General features: G+C 35.9%; 1 protein-coding gene across 30 annotated transcripts in view; it reads right to left on the reverse strand.

Annotated features, from left to right (window-relative positions):
- The window catches only part of CTNNA3 (catenin alpha 3), a 1,507,895-nt gene that overhangs the window by 1,125,855 nt on the left and 359,522 nt on the right, over positions 1-22,518 (reverse strand). The window lies entirely within an intron of this gene.

Below are 22,518 nucleotides of genomic sequence, written 5' to 3' on the forward strand. Positions count from 1 at the left end.
TATAACTTTCAGGTGTACATCGTAATATATTTCGAATTCTATGTAGACTACATCATGCCCACCACCCAAAACCTAATTACAATCCATCACCGCATGCATGTGCCTAATCACCCCTTTTGCCTTTGTCCCTCTGGTAACCACTAATCCAATCTCTATTGCTACATGTTTGTTTGTCATTGTTTTTATCTTCTACTTATGAGTGAGATCATACGGTATTTGACTGTCTCCCTCTGACTTATTTCACTTAGCATAATACACTCAAGGTCCATCCATGTTGTCACAAATGGCCGGATTTCATCATTTCTTATGGCTGGTAGTATTCCATTGTGTATATATACCACATCTTCTTTATCCATTGGTCCCTTGATGGGCGCCTAGGGTGCTTCCAAGTCTTGGCTATTGTGAATAATGCTGCAATAAACAAAGGGGTGGATGTATGTTTATGCATTTTTGTTTCCATAGTTTTTGGATAAATACCCAGCAGTGGGATAGCTGGATCATATGGTAGATCTATTCTTAACTTTCTGAGGAAATGCCATACAGTTTTCCATAGTAGCTGCACCAGTTTGCACTCCTACTAGCAGTGTATGAGGGTTCCCTTTTCCCCACATCCTCTCCAACATTTGTTGCTTCCTGTCTTGTTAATTATAGCCATTTTGACAGGAGTGAAGTGATATCTCATTGTAGTTTTGATTTGCATTTCCCTGACAGTTAATAATGTTAAACATCTTTTCATGTGCCTGTTGGCCAGCTGTATATCTTCTTTGGAGAAAACTCTGTTCAGAACTTTTGCCCATTTTTTAATTGGGTTGTTAGGGTTTTTTTTGTTGAGATGTATGAGTTCTTTATATATTTTGGATATTAACCCCTTCTCTGATATATGGTATACAAGTATCTTTCCCCAATTGTTAGGTTGTCTTTTCATTTTGTTGATGGTTTCCTTTGCTGTCTAGAAGCGTTTTAGTTTGATGTAGTCCCATTTGTTTATTTTTTCCATTGTTTACCTTGACTGGTCAGACATGGTATTTGAAAAGATGCTGCTAAAACTAATATCAAAGAGTGTACTGCCTTTGTTTTCTTCTAGAACTTTCATGGTTTCACATCTTACATTCTAGTCTTTAATCCATTTTGAGTTGATTTTTGTGCATGGTGTAAGGTAATGGTCTACTTTCATCCTTTGCCTGTGGCTGTCCAGTTTTTCCAGCACCATTTATTAAAGAGATTCTCCTTTTTCCATTGTATGTTCTTGGCTCCCTTGTTGAAAATTACCTGTCCATATAAGTCTGGGTTTATTTCTGGGCTCTTGATTCTGTTCCATTGATCTGTGTGTCTGTTTTTGTGCCAGTACCATGCTGTTTTGGTTACTATGGCTTTGTAGTATATTTTGAAACCAGGGAGTGTGATACCTCCAGCTTTGTTCTTTTTCCTCAGGAATCCTTTGGCTATTTGGCATCTTTTGTTGTTCCATATAAATTGAGGATTCTTTGTTCTATTTCTGTGAAAAATGTTGTTGGAACTTTGGTAGGGATGCATTGAATCTGTAGATGGCCATAGGAAACATGGACATTTTGACTACGTTAATTCTTCCAATCCAAGAGCATGGAATATCTTTCCATTTATTGTGTCTTATTCAATTTCTTTCAACAATGTTTCATAGTTTTTGGTGTACAGATCTTTCACTTCTTTGCTTAAGTTTATTCCTAGGTATTTTATTCTTTTTTTGAAATTATAAATGGGTTTGTCTTCTTCATTTCTCTCTCTGCTACTTCGTGTAGTGTATAGAAACTCAACTGATTTTTGTATGTTGATTTTGCATCCTGCAGCTTAACTGTATTCTTTTATTATTTGTAAAAGCTGTTTAGTGGATTCTTTTAGGTTTTCTGTATATAAAATCATATCATCTGCAAATAGTGACAGTTTCACTTCTTCTTTTCCAATTTGGATCCCTTTTATTTCTTCTTCTTGCTTGATTGCTCTGGCTAGCTATTCCAATACTATGTTAAATAAGAGTGGTGACAGTGGGCATCCTTGTCTGGTTCCTGTTCTTAGAGGGATAGCTTTCAGTTTTTCTCCCTTGAGAAAGATATTGCTGTGGGTTTGTCATATATACCCTTTATTATGTTGAGGTATTTTCCTTCTATATCCATTTTATTTAGAGTTTTTATCATAAATGGATGCTGTATCTTGTCAAATGCTTTCTCTGCATCTATTGAGATGAGCATGTGATTTTTATTCTTCATTTTGTTAATGTGGTGTATCACGTTGATAGCTTTGTGGATGTTAAACCATCCCTGCATCCCTGGAATAAACCCCACTTGATCATGATGTATGATCTGTTTAATGTATTGTTGTAGTCGATCCACCAGTATTTTGTTAAGGATTTTTGCATCAATGGTCATCAGTGATATTGGCCTATAATTTTCTTTTTTTGTGTTGTCCTTGTCTGGTTTTTGTATCAGGATAATGTTGACTTTGTAGAATGAGTTAGGAAGCCTCCTCTCCTCTTCAATTTTTTGGAAGAGTTTGAGAAGGATAGGCATTAAGTCTTCTTTGAATGTTTGATAGAATTCACCAGGGAAGCTGTACGTTCCCGGACTTTTATTTTTGGGGAGGTTTTTGATTGCTGTTTTGACCACTTTACTGGTGATTGGTCTATTCAAATTCTCTATTTCTTGATTCAGTTTTGGAAGGTTGTATGATTCTAAGAACTTATCCATTTCTTCTAGGTTATCCAATTTGTTGGCGTATAGCTATTCATAGTATTCTCCTAAAATCTTTGTATTTCTCAGGTATCCATTGTAATTTCTCCTCTTTCATTTCTGATTTCATTTATTTGAGTCTTCTCTCTTCTTTGCTTGGTGAGTCTAGCTAAAGATTGGTCAATTTTGTTTATCTTTTCAGAGAACCAGCTCTTGGGTTTCATTAATTTTTTCTATTTTTTTAGCCTGAATTTCATTTATTTTGGCTCTGATTTTTATTATTTCCTTCCTTCTGCTGATTTTGGGCTTTGTTTGTTCTTCTTTCTCCAGTTCCTTTAGGTGCACTGTTAGATTGTTTATTTGGGATTTTTCTTGTTCGTTGACGTAGGCCTGAATTGCTATAAACTTCCCTTTTAGAACTGCTTTTGCTGTATCCTATAGATTTTGGCATGTGGTATTTTCATTTTCATATGTCTCCAGATATTTTTTTATTTCTCCTTTGATTTCTTAATAGACCTAATCGAAGTTCAGTAGCATTTTGTTTAATCTCCACATTTCTGTGGGTTTTCTGATTTTCTTCTTGTAGTTGATTTCTTGTTTCATATCTTTCTGGTCAGTAAAGATGCTTGGTATTATTTCAATCTTCTTAAATCTATTGAGACTTGTTTTTTGGTCTAATATGTGATCAATCCTGGAGAATGCTCCATCTGCATTTGAAAGGAATGTGTATTCTGCAGTTTTTGGATGGAATGTTCTCTATGTATCCACTAAGTCCATCTGGTCTAGCGTGTCATTTAATGCCAATGTTTCCTTATTGATCTTCTGTTCAGATGATCTATCCATTGGTGTAAGTGAAGTGTTAAAGTCCCCTATTACTATTGTCTTACTGTCTATTTCTCCTTTTATGTCTGTTAATAATTGTTTTATATATATAGGTGCTCCTATGTTGGGTGCATAGATATTTACAAGTGTTATAGCCTCTTGTTGGATTGTTCCCTTGATCATTATGTGGTGCCCCTCTGTCTCTTGTCACAGTTTTTGTTTTACAGTCTATTTCATCTGAAGTATTGCTACTCCAACTTTCTTTTCATTTCCATTTGCATGGAGTATCTTTTTCTATCCTTTCACTTTCAGTTCGTGAGTATCTTTAGCTCTGCAGTGTGTCTCTTGTATGCAGCATATACTTGGGTCTTGTTTTTTCATCCAGTTAGCCACCCTATGCCTTTTGATTGGAGCATTTAGTTCATTGACATTTAAATTAGCTATTGATAAATATGTGTTTATTGCCATTTTGTTAATTTTTTTCTGGGGTGTTTTAGTAGTTCTTCTCTTTTCCTTTCTTCTTCTCTTGCTCTCTTCCCTTGTGGTTTGATGGCTTCCTTTAGTAATATGTCTAATTTCCTTTCTCTTACTTATTTGTTTAATTATAGGTTTCTGGTTTGTGATTACCATGAGGTTCATATATAATATTCTACGTATATAGCAATCTATATTGAGTTTGTAGTCTCTTTAGTTTGATCTCTTTCTAAAAGCTCTACGCTTTTACTCACATTCTCCCACATTTTATGTTGTTGAAATCATATCTAGTCTCTTATTTTGTGTGTCTATCCATTACCCTCTTACCATTGTAATAGGTAATTTTAGTACTTTTGCCTTTTAACCTTCATAAATGGTTGATCTGCTACTTTCACTGTATTTTTGCCTTTACCAGGGATTTTATTGCCTGGTTTCTTTGGATAATTTTCTTATTCCTATTTGTGGTCTTCTCTTTCCCAATTAAATAAGTCCCTTCAGCATTTCTTGTAGAACTGCTTTCTTGGTGATAAATTCCTTTAATTTTTGCTTATCTGGGAAACACATTATATCTCCTTCCATTCTGAATGATAACCTTGCTGGCTAGAATATTCTTGGCTGTAGGTTTTTTCCTTTCAGCACTTTAAATATATCATGCCACTCTCTTATAGCCTGTAGGGTTTTGGCCAAGAAGTCAACTGATATCCTTATGGGGTTTCCTTTGTACGTCACTTGTTGCCTTTCTCTTGCAGCTTTTAGGATTCTCTTTATCTTTAATTTTGGACATTTTATTTATAATGTGCCTTGATGTGGGCCTCTTTAGGTTTATCTTGTTTGGTGCTCTCTGTTCTTCCTGTACTTGGACGTCTATATCCTTCCTTAGGTTAGGAAAGTTTTCAGCTATTATTTCTTCAAATAAATTCTGTGCCCCTTTGTCTCTCTCTTCTCCTTCTGGAACATCTATAATATGGATGTTAGTGTGCTTGATGTTGTCCCAGAGGCCCCTTAGACTGTCCTCATTCTTTTCAATTCGTTTTTTTATCTGTTCAGCTTGGGTCATTTCCTCTAGTCTTTCGTTCAGCTTGCTGATCCATTCTTCTGTATCGTCTACTCTGCTATTGAGTCCCTCTAGTGAATATTTCATTTCCAGTATTGTATTCTTCATTTCTGATTGGTTCTTTTTCTTTTTTTCCAAGTCTTTGTTGATGTTCTCACTGTGTTCATCCAGTTTTCTCCCAAGATCAGTCAGCATCCTTGTGAGTTTTTGTTTGAACTCTTTGTCTGGTGGATTGCTTATTTCTGTTTCATTTAGTTCTTTTTCTGTAGTTTTGCCCTATTCCCTTGCTTGGGACATATTCCTTTCCCCCCTCATTATTCTTCTTTCTCTGTGCTTATATCTATGTGTTAAGTAAGTCAGCTATGTCTCCTGATCTTGGAAAAGTGGCCCTATGTAACTGACACTTTTTGAGGCCCAGCAGTATACCTCGCCCTCATCATCAGTCCAAATGTTCCAGAAGTGTCCCCTGTGTGGGCTACGTGGGTCCTTCTGCTGTGGCAAGGTTGCTGTTACTGCAGGTACTCAGGTAGTCTAGGCTTTTCCTCCATGGCCAGCTGTTTGTAAATTGGGTTTGGGGAGTCCCAGCACATTTGACTGCAAGGTCTAATAGCACACTCCTGTTGCAGTTTTTCTATTAAGTGGGTAGGGACCCAGTGTGGCTGGTTGCTAGGTTCAGGGACTTATGATTGCAGTAGGCCTCAGACCTGCAAGGCTGTTGTCAGCTCTCTTAGAATTACAGCTGAGTGGGGCTGACCATAGGTATGGGCGCATCAAATTGTCTCAGGCTTTGGAAGGTGGGGCCAATCCCCTATGTGGTTCTTTGAGAAGCAAACATCTGCTGCTGCTGATAAGCCCCATTCCCCACAGGTCCACCCACACTGTCTACACAGTCCTTGCCCATACACACTTCCTGACCCCCTGAAGTGTACCCAGTTGCCCCACTGCAGAGGCTACCACACTCTCCACTAAAGTGCCCCACAATTCACCTACTCCTCATGCAGGCCCTGCCCCACAAAGGTGGAGACACTCACCAGCCTGCAGGGGATCAAGGCACCCAGTCTATGCAGGACAACAAGTAGTCTGAGGGCTTGCTGTTGGATAAGGTCAGTCCCTAGGGTGGACTGCCTGCCCTGGCTGAGCTGGATTAAATTGGTGCTCTAGTTGGTGTGGCAGACCCCTGAGCTAACAGGCCAGGGGAAGCACTCCAATGGTGTCTGCCAACATCTGTGTCAGGACACCTGTACTAGGTCACAAAAATGGCTGCCACCAATGTCTCAGTCTCCAGGGAAGTCTCACCTCTCACTGAGATGTACCCAGACCCTACCAGGTGAGTCTCTTTTCACCAAAGGACTGTGTACCTTTCTTTCCAGTGATTTTAGGTTGCTTTCTGAGACAGATGAATTTGTGCATGGGCCCTTTAAGAGCTGGGTTTTTCTACTTCTGTCCAATAGCTTTTCTGGGGGTATTCCCTGTTACAGTTAATAGCCAGAAAAGTTAGACATTATGAGACTCCTCCAGTTGTACTGAGTCTCAAGGATACTTATAGTGGTAATGGGCCCCCACTCCTCCAGGGAGGGCTGCGTACCTTAGGGTGGCTCCCACTTGGCCAGCTGTGAAGCTCTGAAGCTCACAAATGTGGCTTTTTTTGCTCTCCAGAAAGAATTCCTGCCTCTTCTGCCTCAATCAGAACTGTCCTTGCTGTGTGGGTTCTTTTTATCCAGCTTTCAGTTCTCTCTCTGAGGTAATTTTTCCAAGACTGGTTGTAACCTGGTTGTGTTCATAGGAAGAGGTGAGTTCAGAGTCTGCCTACACTGCCATCTTGACAAGATCCTCTAAAGGGGAACGATTTTAATGACTCAAATGTAAGCATGAAGTTTCCTGTAGAACTTATAGAAACTCTACCAAGTCAAGAAAATTCACTTGTGTTCCTAGCTTGCTAGAAGTTTTAAACACATTATATTGAATTTTTCTAATGTTCTCTGTATCCTCTGAGACTAAAATATAGTTTTTCTCTATGGCAAATAACAGGAATAGATGCTTTAATGTTGAACTAACATCACATTTCCAGAATAAATTTGACTTTGTTACAATGAGTTCTTTATCTATTGCTGAACAGTTCATTCACATTCTGTTTAGCTATTTGCATCCTTAGATTGGCATGTGAATTTCCTTCCTTATCTGACCTGTGTAGCGTGGGCACTATTGGTTTCACTAGCTTCATGTAATGAATTGGAAAGCTGGTACTTCTTTTGCTCTTCTCATGAAGTTACTATAGAAATATATTTACATATCCCTAGGAGCATTTGTGGTAGCCCTCTTAACTGTATCTGGGCCCAGGGTTTGCTTTGAGTAAAAACTATTAACTACTAATTCAGTTTAATTCTTTAACTCACATTATCTATTCTTGAGCCAGTTATTTTCCTAAGAGTTTTTGCATTTTATCCAAATTTTCATTTTAATCAGTATAAATTTGTTCATGATATTCTCTCTTAGTATTGTAGTATTTAGAATATCTAGTAATAGTCTCCATAGTTATGCTCCTTTCTTTCATTCTTACATGAATATTCTGTCTTCTCTCATTCTTCCTACTCTAGCTTATCATCAGTTTGCTAATTTTATGAATCTTTTCAAAAAACACACTTTGGGGGGCCAGCCCGGTGGCATAGTGGTGAAGTTTGTGTGCTCCGCTTCAGTACCTGGGGTTTGCAGGTTTAGATCTTGGGTGCAGACCTACACACCACTCATCAAGCCATACTCTCACAGCATCCCACATACAAAATAGAGGAAGATTGGCAACAGATGTTAGCTCAGGGCCAATCTTCCTCATCAAAAAAAAAAAAAAAGAGTCTAAGGTTAATTTTAAAAAAACAAAAAAAAAACAGACTTCAAGCTTTGTTGATCTTCACTATATTATCTATGCTTATGATTTAATTACTAACTTCTGCTCTTACCTTTATTATTTTATTCTTTCTAGGTCTTTTATATTGTTCTCTTTCAAAGTCAAAGTGAAAATTTAGCTCATTAACTTTCAGCTTTTCTTCTTTCTTTATACAAATATTTTAGGTGATAAATTTCCCACTAAGCACTGCCTTTAGCTATATCCTTTGAATTTTGTTGTTTATTTTCATTATTTCACAGTTATAAGTATTTTTTTCTTTCAATTGTAATTTATTCTTTGACCCAAGAGTTACACAGATGTGCTTTTCAAAAAGATTCCAAATAGTGAAGTAATTTCACTTATTTATCTATATATATTTCTAGGTGGCCTGTTTGATACCAGTTCTTTGAAAAATCATTGGCTTAGTAAGTGGTTAATTTTCATTAATTTCCCATATTCCTTAAAAAGTACATGCTACAACCTTCTGGTGAACTTAACCTTTTATTGATAAATAGTAACCATCATTAGCAATTTATTTTGACTAATATTAATACAGTTACATTAGATTTCTTTGGTTATGATTTGTTGGACATATATTTTTTATTCTTTGACTTTCAAGGATCCCCTATTTTTATGTTTTAGATGAGCTTTTCACAAATAGTGTATAGCTAGATTTTCTTTTCTAAGTTGTCACTCTTCGTGCATTTAAGAGTTTACTGGGGTTTTTTTTGTACATTTATTATGATTACAGGAATATTTGAACTAATCTTATCATCATATTTTCTAATATCTGTTTGTCCATTTTTCCTTGTTTTTTTCTTCCATTTGTTTCTTCTTTTGGATTGACTAGGTTCCTAATTTTCTCATTCCATTTTTCCCTTCTCCATGTTTTCAAATTATACTATATATTGCTGTACATTTTTTTAGTATTCTAGATGTTTTAATGTGCACATTTAATGCCTAAAGTAAGTCAATACGTTTATCTTTCCTCCAAAAATACTAAGCTCCTAGAAAATTTAACCCATATGCCATTCTTCCTCAATTAATTGCTATTGTTTCCATGTGCATTAATTCTGTATTTTTAATTACATAAAGTCTACATAGTTATTAGTCCTTTATAAAATTATTTGAGCAGTAGCATACCCATATATTTACCATTTCTTCTGGTTACCAGTTCTTGCATTTACACCTTTTTTCTTTTTCTTTGGCAATTTCTTCTGTGAAGTTGTTGACAATAAATATCTTTGTTCTTGAAAGATAGAGGCATTGTGTACTGAATTCAAGGTAAACAGTTATGTTCTTTCATGACTTACTTAAAAGAACAACAATTCTACTGTCTTATAGAATTTATATTTGAGAAATTGACTATTAGACATAATTCTGCATGTGAATATCTACTTTTCTCAACACCATTTATTGACGAGACTATTCTTTCCCCCGTTGTGAATTCTGAATATCCTTGTCAAAGATTAGTTGGCCGTAAATGTTTGAATTTACTTCTGGGCTATCTGTTCTGTTGCATTCGTCTATACATCTGTTTTTATGCCAGTATCATACTGTTTTAATTATTGTAGCTTTGTAATATATTTTGAAATCAAAAAGTGTGATGCCTCCAGCTTTGCTCTTCTTTCCCAAGATTGCTTTGGTTATTTGGAGTCTTTTTGGTTCTATGTGAATTTTAGGAATTTTTTTCTATTTACATAAAGGATTCCATTGAGATTTTGATAGGATTCATATTGAATCTATAGATCACTTTGGGCAGTATGAACATTTTAACAATAGCGAGTCTTCCAATCTATGACCATGAGATGTCTCACGATTTCTGTGTCTTCTTTAATTTCCTTCATCAATGTTTTAGAGTTTCCAATGAACAAGTCTTTCACCTCTAGTTAAGTTAATTCATAAGCATTTAATATTTTTTTTGCTCTTGTAAATGGGATTGTTTTCTTAATTTCTTTTTCAGAAACTTTGCTGTTAGCATATAGAAATGTAACTGATTTTTATATGTTGATTTTGTATCCTGAAAATTTACTGAATTCATTTATTGGCTCTAACAGGTTTTTTGTTGAGTCTTTAGGTTTTTCTACATATATGATCATGTTGTCTGCTAACAGAGATAATTTTACTTCTTCCTTTACAATTTGGTGACTTTACTTTTATTTTCTTGTCTAATTGCTCTGGCTAGGACTACCAGTACTATCTAGAATAGAAGTGGCAAGAGTAGGCATCCTTGCTTGTACCCAGATATTAGAAGAAAAGCTTTCAGTTTTCCCCCATTGATTATGATTTTAGCTGTGGGCCTTTTATATGTGAGCTTTATTGAGTGGAGGTAAGTTCCTTCTCTACCTAATTTATTGAGAGTTTTTATCATGAAGGATGTTCAATTTTGTCAAATGCTTTCTCTGCATCTATTGAGATGATCATGTGTTTTTTATCTTTCATTCTGTTAATGTGGTATTTCACATTGATTGATTTGCATATGCTGTATCATACTTGCATCCTAGGGATAAATCCCACTTGGTCATGGCATATAATCCTTTTCGTGTACTGTTGAATTCAGTTTGCTACTATTTTATTGAAGATTTTTGCAGCTATGTTCCTTAGGGATATTGGCCCATAGTTTTCTTTTCTTGTAGTGTCCTTGTCTGTCTTTGGTAATAGAGTGATGCTGGCCTCATAAAATGAGTTTGTAAGTGTTCTCTCTTCCAAAAAGATTTCTATTTTTCAGAAGAGTTTAAGAATGATTGGTATAATTCTTCTTTGAATGCTTTGTAGAATTCACCTGTAAAGCCCTCTGGTCCTAGCCTTTCTTAGTCGAGAGGTTTTTGATTACTGCTTCTATCTCCTTATTTGCAATTGGTCTGTCCAGATTTTCTATTTCTTCTTAATCCAATCTTGGCAGGCTGTAAGTTTCTAGGAATTAGTCCATTTCTTCTAAATTATCTAATTTATTGGCATAGTTTATTGTTCATAGTAGTTTCTTATGATTCTTAGTATTTCTGTGTTGCCAGTTGTAATGTCTCCACTTTCATTTCTGATTTTATTGAGACTTCTCTCTTTTTTCCTTCGTCTAGCTAAAGGTTTGTCAATTTTGTTTATCTTTGCAAAAGAACAGCTCTTAGCTTCATTGATCTTTTCTATTGTTTCTCTGGTCTCTATTTCATTTATTTCTGTCCTGGTCTTTGTTATTTCCCTCTTTCTGCTAATTTTGGGCATAATTTGTTCTTCTTTTTCTAGTTCTTTGAGGTGTAAAGTTTGTTTATTTAGGATCTTTCTTTTTTCTTAATGTAGGCATTTGTCCCTATAAACTTTCTTCATAGTGCTGCTTTTGCTGCATCCCATAAGTTTTGGTATGTTGTGTTCTCATTTTCATTTGTCATGAGATATTTTTAAAATTTCCTTTTGATTTCCTCTTGGACCCAATGGTTGTTCAAGAGTGTGTTGTTCTTGAAAACACAAATGCTTAAAGATACATGCACCCCTATGTTCATCACAGCATTATTCACAATAGCCAAGACTTGGAAGCAACATAGGTGCCCCTCAAGGGACAATGGACAAAGAAGATGTGGTTTATATACACAATGGAATAATACTCAGCCATAAGAAGTGATGAAATCTGGCCACTTGTGACAACATGAATGGACCTTGAGTGTATTATGCTAAGTGATATAAGTCAGAGGGAGAAGGTCAAATACCATAAGAGCTCACTCACAAGTAGAAAACAAAAACAACAACAAAAAAACACATAGCAACAAAGATTGGACTGGTGGTTACCAGAGGGGAAAGGGGAAGGGAGGAGGGTGAAAGGGGTGATTAGGCACATGGGTGTGGTGATGGATTGTAAATAGTCTTTGGGTGGTGAACATCATGTAATCTACACGGAATTCAAAATAAATTATGATTTACACCTGAAATTTTTATAATGTTATGAACCAATGTTACTGCAATTAAAAACAAAAAGTGCATTGTTCAGTTTCCAAGTGTTTGTGAATTTGCCCATTTTCTTGCTGTTATTATTTCTAGTTTCATGCCATTAAAGTTGGAAAAAGATATTTGGCATGATTTTGATCTTCTTATACTTATTAAGATATGTTTTGTGTGATTATTAAGACATTTCATGAATATTATTCTTTTGCTATTGGGTAGAAAATTCTGTGTATATCTATTAAGTCCATTTGGTATATACTGTTGCTCAGATCTACTCTTTCTTCATTGTTTTTTTCTCAGAATATACTATCCATTATTAAAAGTGGGCCATCCTACTGTTATTGTATTGCTGTCAACTTCTCCTTCCAGATCTGTGAATATTTACTTTATATATTCAGGTGCTCTGACATTGGTACAGTATTTACAATTATTATACCTTTTTGTTGAATTGACCCACTCTCATTATATAATGACCTTGTTTGTCTCTAGAGACAGTTTTTGACTTAAATTCTATTCTGTCTGGTATAAGTATAGCCACTCCTATTTTATTTTGGTTACTATTTCCATGTAGTATATTTTTCCATCCCTTCACTTTCAGCCTGTGTGTGTTCTGCAATCCAAAGTTAGTTTCTTATAGACAGTGCAAAGTCAGATCTTGGTTTTTTAATCCATCCATTCACTCTGTGTATTTTGATTGGAGAATTTAGCCAATTTACATTTAAAGTAGTTATTGATAGATAAGGACTTACTATTGCCAGTTGTTAATTTTTTTCTGATCATTTTATAGTGTCTTTCTTCCTCTTTTGCTGTCTTCTTTTGTGATTTGAGGATTTCTTTTTTGTAGTGGTATGCTTTAATTCCTTTCTCTTTATCTTTTATGTATGTACTACAGGTTTTCTTTGTGATGACCATGAGGCTTACATAACACATCTTATGGCTATAACAGTCTATTTTAAGCTGATAACAACTTGACTTTGATTGCATAAAAAAACTACACTTTTACTCCATCCTACATTAATGTTCTAATATTACATTGTACATATTTTTATATTGTGTATCCATTAACATAATTTTATATTTATTATTATTACTTTGTCTTTTAATTTTGATACAAGAATTAAAAGTGATTTACGCACCACCTTTATGGTAACACAGTATTCTGTTTTGTCTATATAATTACCTCTTCCAATGAGTTTCATACTTTCTCATGCTCTCATGTTGTTTAGTGTCCTTTCATCTCAATTTGAAGAACTCCCTTTAGCATTTCTTGTAAGGTAGGTGTACTGGTGATAAACTCCTTCAGCTTTTCTTTACCTGAGAAAGTCTTTATCCTCTCTCCATTTTTGAAGAACAGGTTTACCAGCTACAGAATTCTTGGTTGGTAGCTTCTTCATTCAACATTTTGAATATATCACCACATGCCCTTCCAGCCTGCAGGGTTTCTGCTGAAAAATCCATCAATAGTCTTATGGGGAGTTCCCTTGTATACAACAAATCACTTTCCTCTTGCTACTTTCAAATTTCTCTTTGTCTTCAACTTTCGACAATTTGAGTAAAATGTGTCTTGATGTGGGTCTCTCTGGTTCGTCTCTTTTTGGTGTTCTTTTGACTTTATGGCTCTGGATATCTATTTCCTTCTCAGGTTTGGAAAGTTTTCAGCCATTATTTCTTTGAATAAGTTTTCTTCCCCTTACTCTCTCTCATCTCCTTCTGGGACTTCCATACTGCATATATACCCACATGATGATATAGCACAAGTTCCTTAAGCTATCTTCACTCTTATTTATCCTTTTGCTCCTCTAACTGGATGATTTCCAATGACCTGTCTTTGAGTTCACTGCTCCTTTCTTCCATTTGATCTAGTCTATGTTAAACGCCCCCTATTGAATTTTTCAGTTCAATAATTGTGTCCTTCAGCTCTATGATTTCTCCTTATTTTTTTATATTTTTCTGTGTTGAAATTCTCATTTTATTCATGAATTGTTCTCCTAACCTCAATGATCATCCTTATAATCATTATTTTAAATTCTCTGTTGGGTAAATCACATATCTCCATTTAATTAGGTCAGTTTCTGAAGATTTAGTTTGTTCTTTTATTTGGAATATATTTCCTTGTTTTTTCATTTTTCCTGACTCTCTGTGTTGGTTTCTTTGCATTAGATAAAAGAGCCACCTTTCCCAGTTCAGAGACTGACCTCATGTAGGAGATGAACCTCAAAAATCAGCCCATCCAGAGATTCTGGATGCTTAAACCTTTGTACTAGTCTAACTGGAAAAGTTGGGACACTAGATGTGCAGTCTAATGCCATCCAGGAAGAAACTAGTAGTTGGGTTTTATTGCAAGCAAGCCAGCAGAAGGAGTCATAGGAAGAGCCTACAGGACCATTCAAAACTGATACTTTGTTCTGTATAGACCCCAGTGAGCTGGAGAATTCTGGGCCCCATCAGCCCCTAGAGGGAGGCAAGTTAGAAGCCAGACTTTCAGGAAAGTTGCCAGAAAAGTCAAGATACTAGATGTGTAGTCCAACTCCTTCCAAGGATAAGCTGATGACTTGGTTATTTCACTGGAGCAAGCCAGGGGAGGAGTCATGGGAGTGCTCCTAGGGGCACAATTGTTCAAGCTCCTAGGGGACTGGTAATCACCCACCTCATCAGCTCCCAGAGACAGGTGAGTTAGAAGCCAGACCTTGGTCAGCAGCTGGAAAAGATAGGATGTTAAATGTGCAGTCTAAACCCTTCCAAGGAGAAGCTGGAAACTGGGCTTTATTGCCTGCTCTCTCTGTACTGAGTCAGGCGGAAAAGTCACAGGAACTGCTTGCATGCCTATTTAAAACTGCCTCTATTCTCTTTGATCTCAGGAGACTAATAAATACTCAACCCCAACAGTTCTCAAAGATAGGCAAGTTAGGAGACAGTCCCTCTGGTAGCAGCCATAAAAAGTGGGGCACTAGATATGTGGTCCAAACCTTTGTTCCTCAAGGTGAAGCTGGGAGATGGGGGTTCTCTCTCAATTATATGGTACTGTGATAGGGGTGGAGTTTATGGTGAGAGCGTGCCTCAGCTTTTCCAACTTGTTTTGGTGTAGGCATGTAACTGTCCAGTGTGCAGGAATCTCTCAACTAGTTTTTGGATTTCTATTCGAAGAAATTCATCCATGTTTAGTTTATTCTGTGTATTCATGGATTGAGGGAGAGTCAGGAGTCTCCTATTCTGCCATCTTATTGAGAATAAAGCTCTCCCTATTTACTTTTAAAAATATTCTTTTTGTCTTTGGCGTTCTTCAGTTTCACTACAATATGTGTAGATGTGGATTTCTTTTTATATATCTTGCTTGGGAATTATTGGGCTTGTTAGCTATGGAGATTAGTGTCTTCCATCAGTTCTCAGAAATTCTTAGTATATTTTTTATACTTTTCTTTGTTCTGGACCTTATATTAGAATATTTTAGAACTTGTAACATCATTCCCCAGGTGTCTTAACTGCTTTTTTAAAAATATTTTTTTTTCTGTCTCTCTGTGGTGTATTGTTAGGAACTTCTTCAAATATATCTTTCAGCTCATTAATTCTCTAACTAATATCCTGTTTTGACTAACCACTGAATACTTCACAATTATGTTTTTCATTTTAGATAGTTCTGCCTCGTCAATTTCAACAGTTTTTGTTCCTTCCTCATACTCTTCAAACTTGAGTGAATATAAATGAGGGAATAATGTATATTAATCATATTGATTTACATTTAGTATCTTATAATTTCAATATCTGAAGTGTTTGTAGATCTGATTCTGCAGTTTGTTCTTTCTGCAAAGTCTCATTCATAGTGGCTTCCTTGTTTGTGTGTGGAAACTTATTTTCCTTGGAACTGTATGAGAAATTTTTGTGGACTGGGTGTAAAGTGCAGAGAGAATTTTGACATTACTTCTGACAGGGACTTGGCAGTATTGCTAAGACAGAACAACTTTAAATTAAATTTTCTGCTGTCGTTTTAGAGGCTCTACAGATAATATGAATTCTGACCCAAAGTCCAGATAAGGACAGACTTATGATTAGAAAATTTCCAACATCTTTTGTATTCTTTTTCCTGAGCCACCCAGACCTGAGGTTAAGCCAGCCAAGTTCTCCTGCTATCCCCTACTGTAGTGTTTTTCTTCTTTACGGTCAAATTTAAGAATTCTCAGCTTCAGACAAGAGTCTCATGTTACTTTCCAGTTGGCAGGCTATAGGCTTTGCCTTGTCCTCAGTTCGTGGTCTTTCAAAGTCCACGCTCCAAGCCATAATGGAAAAGGAATTTCCCCTTATCCCCCAGTACAATGCTGGTGCTGGTTTGCTAGCCTGGATTTGTGCTCTCTTTGTATCTGGCTGGCCTCAATGAACGTTCCTAATTCATTTATCAGATTATCCGTGTATTTAAAAATATTTTATTCATAATTTTTAGTTCTTTTACTTCACTGGATTTCTAGAAACCAAACGAGTTTTTAAAAAATCATAATAAAGTGCTTCTAGATATCAATGATCATTTTTCTTTAGCTCCTAAATGCCTATCTGATTGATAGAGGACCTCCTTTCATCTTCAGGTGAAAACATAAGAATACAAGGACTACATTCTTTAAAATTATTACTCTTAGTAAAGGGCAGCATAATTTGGCAGTTGCAGGGAACCTAAACTAAGTCCAGATAGCTACAGAAAAAAGAGAATTTTTTTTTCTTTTTGAGCTCCCTTATCACAGAAAAGAAAGAGGGCAGCATATTGGTTAGATATGTTTCTGGTGGTTTCCCTCACTGTAAATTCACATCCCAGTTAAAAGTTAGGTAAGGTAGAGCCATGCACCCCATGTGCCTACACTACCAGTTGGAGAAAGGAGAAAAAATAGGGTGAAGGAAAAATGCTCTTCCCTCCAATATTACAAAATGACATGCAGCATTCCTATATTCATTCTTTCCTTTCTTCCTTCATTCATTGATATTCTCCTGGCACTTACCATGTATAAAACATTGTTCTAGGTGTTGGGGATACAAAAGCAAATAAAGAAGTAGATGAATGATGATACATAAACTAATATATAAAAAAAGAAGATAAGAAAATAAACATGGCAGCTCTTTGAAAATGAGAAAATACTCCAAAACTCCTTTGTTATTATCATCTTTATCACAAGAGGACCTGGATAACACTTGTGGACTATGATTAGAACAGCTGCTTTTTCTCTCCACATAAGAGAAAATATGTCTTTTTGGACTTGGAGTTTCAAAGCAATTTTCACTGGAAAAGTTGCTTGCTTCAAGACATTTTCAAAATTCTGTTAATCTACAATTTGACACTTCTCAACTCTCATTGAGTCACAAATGCAGAAGGAACACACTATAATTCACATTAGGCTTTCCAATAAATCAATTGATTTAGCCTATGCAGCATTCTAATTCAGCTTCTATTTTCCCCACCAATAAATCTGGGGTTTCATATCCACAACCAGCCGTGAACCAGAATGAAAGATTTAACAAAGCTACAGTGTGGTAGTTGTTGAGTAAGCGTTCTGATACATTTCCACACTATAAACATTTAATGAGACTGACTCCCAACAGAGTATTTACTACATCAATTTATTTCATAGTATTATATTTGCAGAAGCAAGATAGAGCAAAGGTTATTTTGGATCCTTTACCAATACAGCTTCCTGTAAATAATGAAAAGCGCAACCATTTAATTTACAAAATCATTTAAAAAGGCTAAATGCTCAATAAATTCTGCTTTATCTAATACAGACAGCCTCAGCAGCTATTTGTAACTCAGATATAAAAAATATTTAAAACTCAGGCATTTTATCGTAGTTTGGGCATCCCTAGCTTTGACTAAAACTCAGTTTCAAAGGTTGTTGAGACAGTATTAGGATTTTAGGGAAATATCTTTGGGAGTCCTTCCCACCTTGTTCAGAAGGAGTGAGTCAGCCACAGGTCTTGAGAAAAAGAAGATTTCATCACTATGCCTATGCCCACTTCCATCAAAACTATACACACACACACACACACACACACACACAGACACTCTTTCTCCTCCTTTCTAACCACTGCCATTTATTGCCTGTAGCAGCCAGTTTCAACTAAAGTAAGAAAAGAGAAGTCCCAGAAGGAAGAACAATTTGGAAATCTTCTGCCTTCTTCTATAATCGTTAAGAATATAGAATGCAGTATCTGGGTAAAGTGGACCTCTTATGCAAGCATCCCCTAATGCGATTCTGTTTAGTGCTATGAAAAATATGATGTACAATTTATCTGTCCACTCTAGCAAATTTCACCTCATCATACTAGCCATTCCCCAAATACAAACTATTTCTACTCAAATGACCCAGGTACAAAGACCTTTTCACTAAAAAGTTATTCCATCTTTTGGACTTGGTTACATTTATAATTTCTCTAGTGGTTCATATAGGCTAAGAATCTTAGCATAGATTGTATTGAATTTTAATTAAGTACATTGAGTTCTATCTGTGAGAATTCAATATAGCACAGAAGTTAGAAATACCTTATGGAATCAGAGAGACTAGATTCACATTCTGGCTACTACTACTCACTAGACTTCTGCTTGAGCAAGTTCCATAACCTATGTAAGTCTCAGTTTTATTTTCTGTAAAACAAAATAAAAATATTTACCTTATAGAGACTCTGTAATAATTAAGTGATAAATTCATGTTAAGAGTTTAGCTATCAAGAAATGTTGCATGTTAAATTATGGAGGACCTAATATTCTACTAGTATCATTGGTATAAAAATAGTAAGAAACATGGTCTTTCCCACAAGGAGCTTTCAATCTTATTATGAAGACAAGACACATTTAACGGACAAGTTCATTGAGCACTCATTACACAGGGCAAATGATTAGATCATGGGGTATTATGAAAGAATCACCACAAACAAGAAAAATCTCAAATAAACAATCTTAAACTACACCTAAAAGAACTAGAAAAAGAAGAACAAACAAAACCCAAAGTCAGCAGAAGGAGGGAAATAATAAAAATTAGAGCAAAAATAAATGAAATAAAGCTAAAAGAATAATTAAAAGGATCAAATCGAACACAGCAATAAATTAAAAGTATCATACATCATGATCAAGTGAGATTTATTCCAGGAATGTAGGAAAGGTTCAACATCTGCAAGTCAATCTATGTGATACACCACATTAACAAAATGAGGAATAAAAATCACATGATCATCTCAATAGATGCAGAGAAAGCATTCAATAAAATCCAACATCCATTTATGATAAAAACTATCAATAAAATGGGAATAGAAGGAAAGTACCTCAACATAATAAAGGGCATATATGACAAACCCACAGCCAACATCATACTTAACAGTGAAAAACTGAAAGTCATTTCTCTGAGAACAGGAACAAAACAAGGGGACCCACTCCCACCACCCTTACTCAACACAGAACTGGAAGCCTTAGCCAGAGAAATTAGGCAAGAAAAAGAAATAAAATGTATCCAAATAGGAAAGGAAGAAGTAAAACTCTCACTGTTTGTGGATGACATGATTCTATATGCAGAAAACCCTAAAGAATTCACCAGAAAACTATCAGAAATAATTGACAACTACAAAAGCTGCAATGTACAAAATCAACATACAAAAATAAGTTGTATTTCTATACACTAATAACAAACTAGCAGAAAGAAAAGTCAAGAATACAATCCTTGTACACTGAAAACTATAAAACATTGTTGAAAGAAATTGAAGAAGACACGAAGAAATGGAAAGATATTTTGTGCTCTTGGACTGGAAGAATAAACATAGTTAAAATGTCCATATTACCTAAAGCAATCTACAGATTCAACACAATCCCTATCAAAGTTCAGAAAACATTTTTCACAGAAACAGAACAAAGAATCCTAAAACTTATATGGAACATAAAATACCCCAAATAGCCAACATAACCCTGCAAAAAAAGAACAAAGCTGGAGATATCACAATCTCTGACTTCAAAATACACCACAAAGCTATAATAATCAAAACAGCATGGTATTGGCACAGAAACAGACACAGAGATCAATGGAACAGAATTGAAAGCCCAGAAATAAAACCACACACCTATGGACAGCTAATCTTTGACAAAGGAGCCAAGAACATACAATGGAGAAAGGAAAGTGTCTTCTATAAATGGAGTTTGGGAAATTGGACAGCCACATGCAAAAGAATGAAAGTAGGCCATTATCTTACACCATAGACAAAAATTAGCTTAAAATGGATTAAAGACTTGAATATAAAACCTGAAACCATAAAACTCCTAGAGGAAAATATAGGCAGTACACTCTTTGACACCAGTCTGAGCTGTATCTTTTCAAAAACTATGGCTATTCAGGCAAGGGAAACAAAAGAAAAAATAAACAAATTGGACTACATCAGACTAAAAAGCTTCTGAAAGGCAAAGGAAACCATGAACAAAACGAAAAAATAACCTACCAACTGGGAGAAGATATTTGAAAAACATATATCTGACAGGGGTTAATTTCCAAATTATATAAAGAACTCATACACTCAACAACAAAAAACCAAACAACCTGATCAAAAAATGAGCAGAAGATAGGAACAGACATTTTTCCAAAGAAGATATACAGATAGCCAACAGGCATATGAAAATATATTCAATCATTAGGGAAGTGCAAATCAAAACTATAATGTGATATCACCTCACGCCCCTCAGAATGGCTATAATTAATAAGACAAGAAATAACAAATGTAGGAGAGGATGTGGAGAAAAGAGAACCTTCATACACCACTGGGGGGGATGCAAACTAGGCAGCTACTTTGGAAAACAGTATGGCGATTTCTCAAAAAATAAAACACAGAAATACCATATGATCTAGCTATCCCACTACTGGGTATTTATCCAAAGAACATGAAATCAACACTTCAAAGAGATTTATGCACCCCTATGTTCTTCACAGCTTTATTCACAATAGCCAAGACTTGGAAGCAACCCAAGTGCTCACCAGTGGATGAATGGATAAAGAGATGCGGTACATATATACAATGGGATACTACTCAGCCATAAAAAAGACAAAATCGTGCCATTTGTGACAACATGGATGGACTTTGAGGGTATTATGTGAAGCAAAATAAGCCAGACAGAGAAAAACAAACACTGCATGATTTCACTCATACGTGGAAGATGAACAAACACGTGGATAAGGATAACAGACTAGTGGTTAGCAGAGGGGTGGGGAGTGGGGAGGAGGGCGAAAGTGGTAAATGGGCATGTACGTATGGTGACACATAAAACTAGACTACTGGTGGTGAGCACAATGCAGACTATACAGAAACTGATGTATGATACTGTGCACATGAAATTACACAATGTTATAAGACAATATGACCTCAATAAAATAATTAAATTAAAAAGGAGTCACCACTAATCTTCTACCATATTTAGACAAATGGTTCCTAAAACTTTCACATAGATACTAATAGTTAGGAATTTAATAAATTTTCACATGACTGCCGATAATTAGAAATTTAATAATGTTGGATTAGAAATGAAGAGACCGATTTAAAGATATGTAACTAAAGAAAAATCACCCAGAAAGGTTATTCTAAATTTGAGTAAATTAAGTATCCAGTAAGTTTATCATTAAAGTAATAATGTTAGGAACAATATAGGAATTATGTTATGAGTTTAGTTTATTTTTTTAAGTTATCAGTAAAACTTTAGTAAATTTAATTGCATTGATTTCTTCATTACAGAGGAATCTGCTTCCAAATAGTCATCTCCACTAATGATAATAAGAGCAAAGATTGATTGAGCACTTACTATGTGCCAGGCACTGCTCTAAGCATTTTTATGCTTATTATTCATTATTAATTCAATGATTCTGATAACAAGTTAAGTCCTATTACCATCCCCATTTCATAGGTGAGAAAACTGAGAGTTAATAAAATAACTTTCCTAAGGCCACATGGGCAGTAAGTGCCACAGCTGAGATAGGAACCCAGGCATTTGGGCTCCAGAACACTTATCCTTAAGCACTACACTACGTTGCCTCCCTTTAAGCAACTACATGTCTGACTTTGGTAGCCAAAGATCTTTAATATCATACTTGAATGTCTGATAAATATGCCAAACTCAACATGTTGAAAATTGAATTTCTGATCTTTCTTTCAAAACCAGCTTCACACACAGTCTTCCCCATCATAATTGATGAAAACGTCATCCATCTAGCTGCTCAACGCAAAAAAAAAAAAACCCCAAAACCTTATAATTATCTGTGGTAGGTAAAGAGGCGTACTGCTCATCCCCCTTCCAGGTAGGACTTGCTGCCTAGCTGTGGAAAATGAGGCCAGCAGGCAGCCCCCAGCTGTCAGTTCCTTCAGAATCTGCCTTAGCTTCAAGGGGCTGCTCCCCACTCCCACTCCCTAGGGGTCATGCCCTTCCCAGGGCAGGGTGATCTGCTTCCGGTCTGAAAGTCACAAAAAGGTCTAGCTATTTCTGCCTGACAAGGTTCCCACAAGGGCAATGCTCTCTCCAGAGATCCCTGCTGATTGGTCCAGGCTTTGTGAGTCTGGCTCACAGGTCCACTTCTTCCTCTGCTCTGTCCTACTCCCTCCCTCTTCTCTTCACACATGTTAATTCCTAATAACACCTCATATAGCAAACTCCATCCACTGTGTGCTTCTGGATAGCA

Source organism: Equus caballus, chromosome 1 (assembly GCF_041296265.1).
Source record: "Equus caballus isolate H_3958 breed thoroughbred chromosome 1, TB-T2T, whole genome shotgun sequence".
NCBI lineage: Eukaryota > Metazoa > Chordata > Mammalia > Perissodactyla > Equidae > Equus > Equus caballus.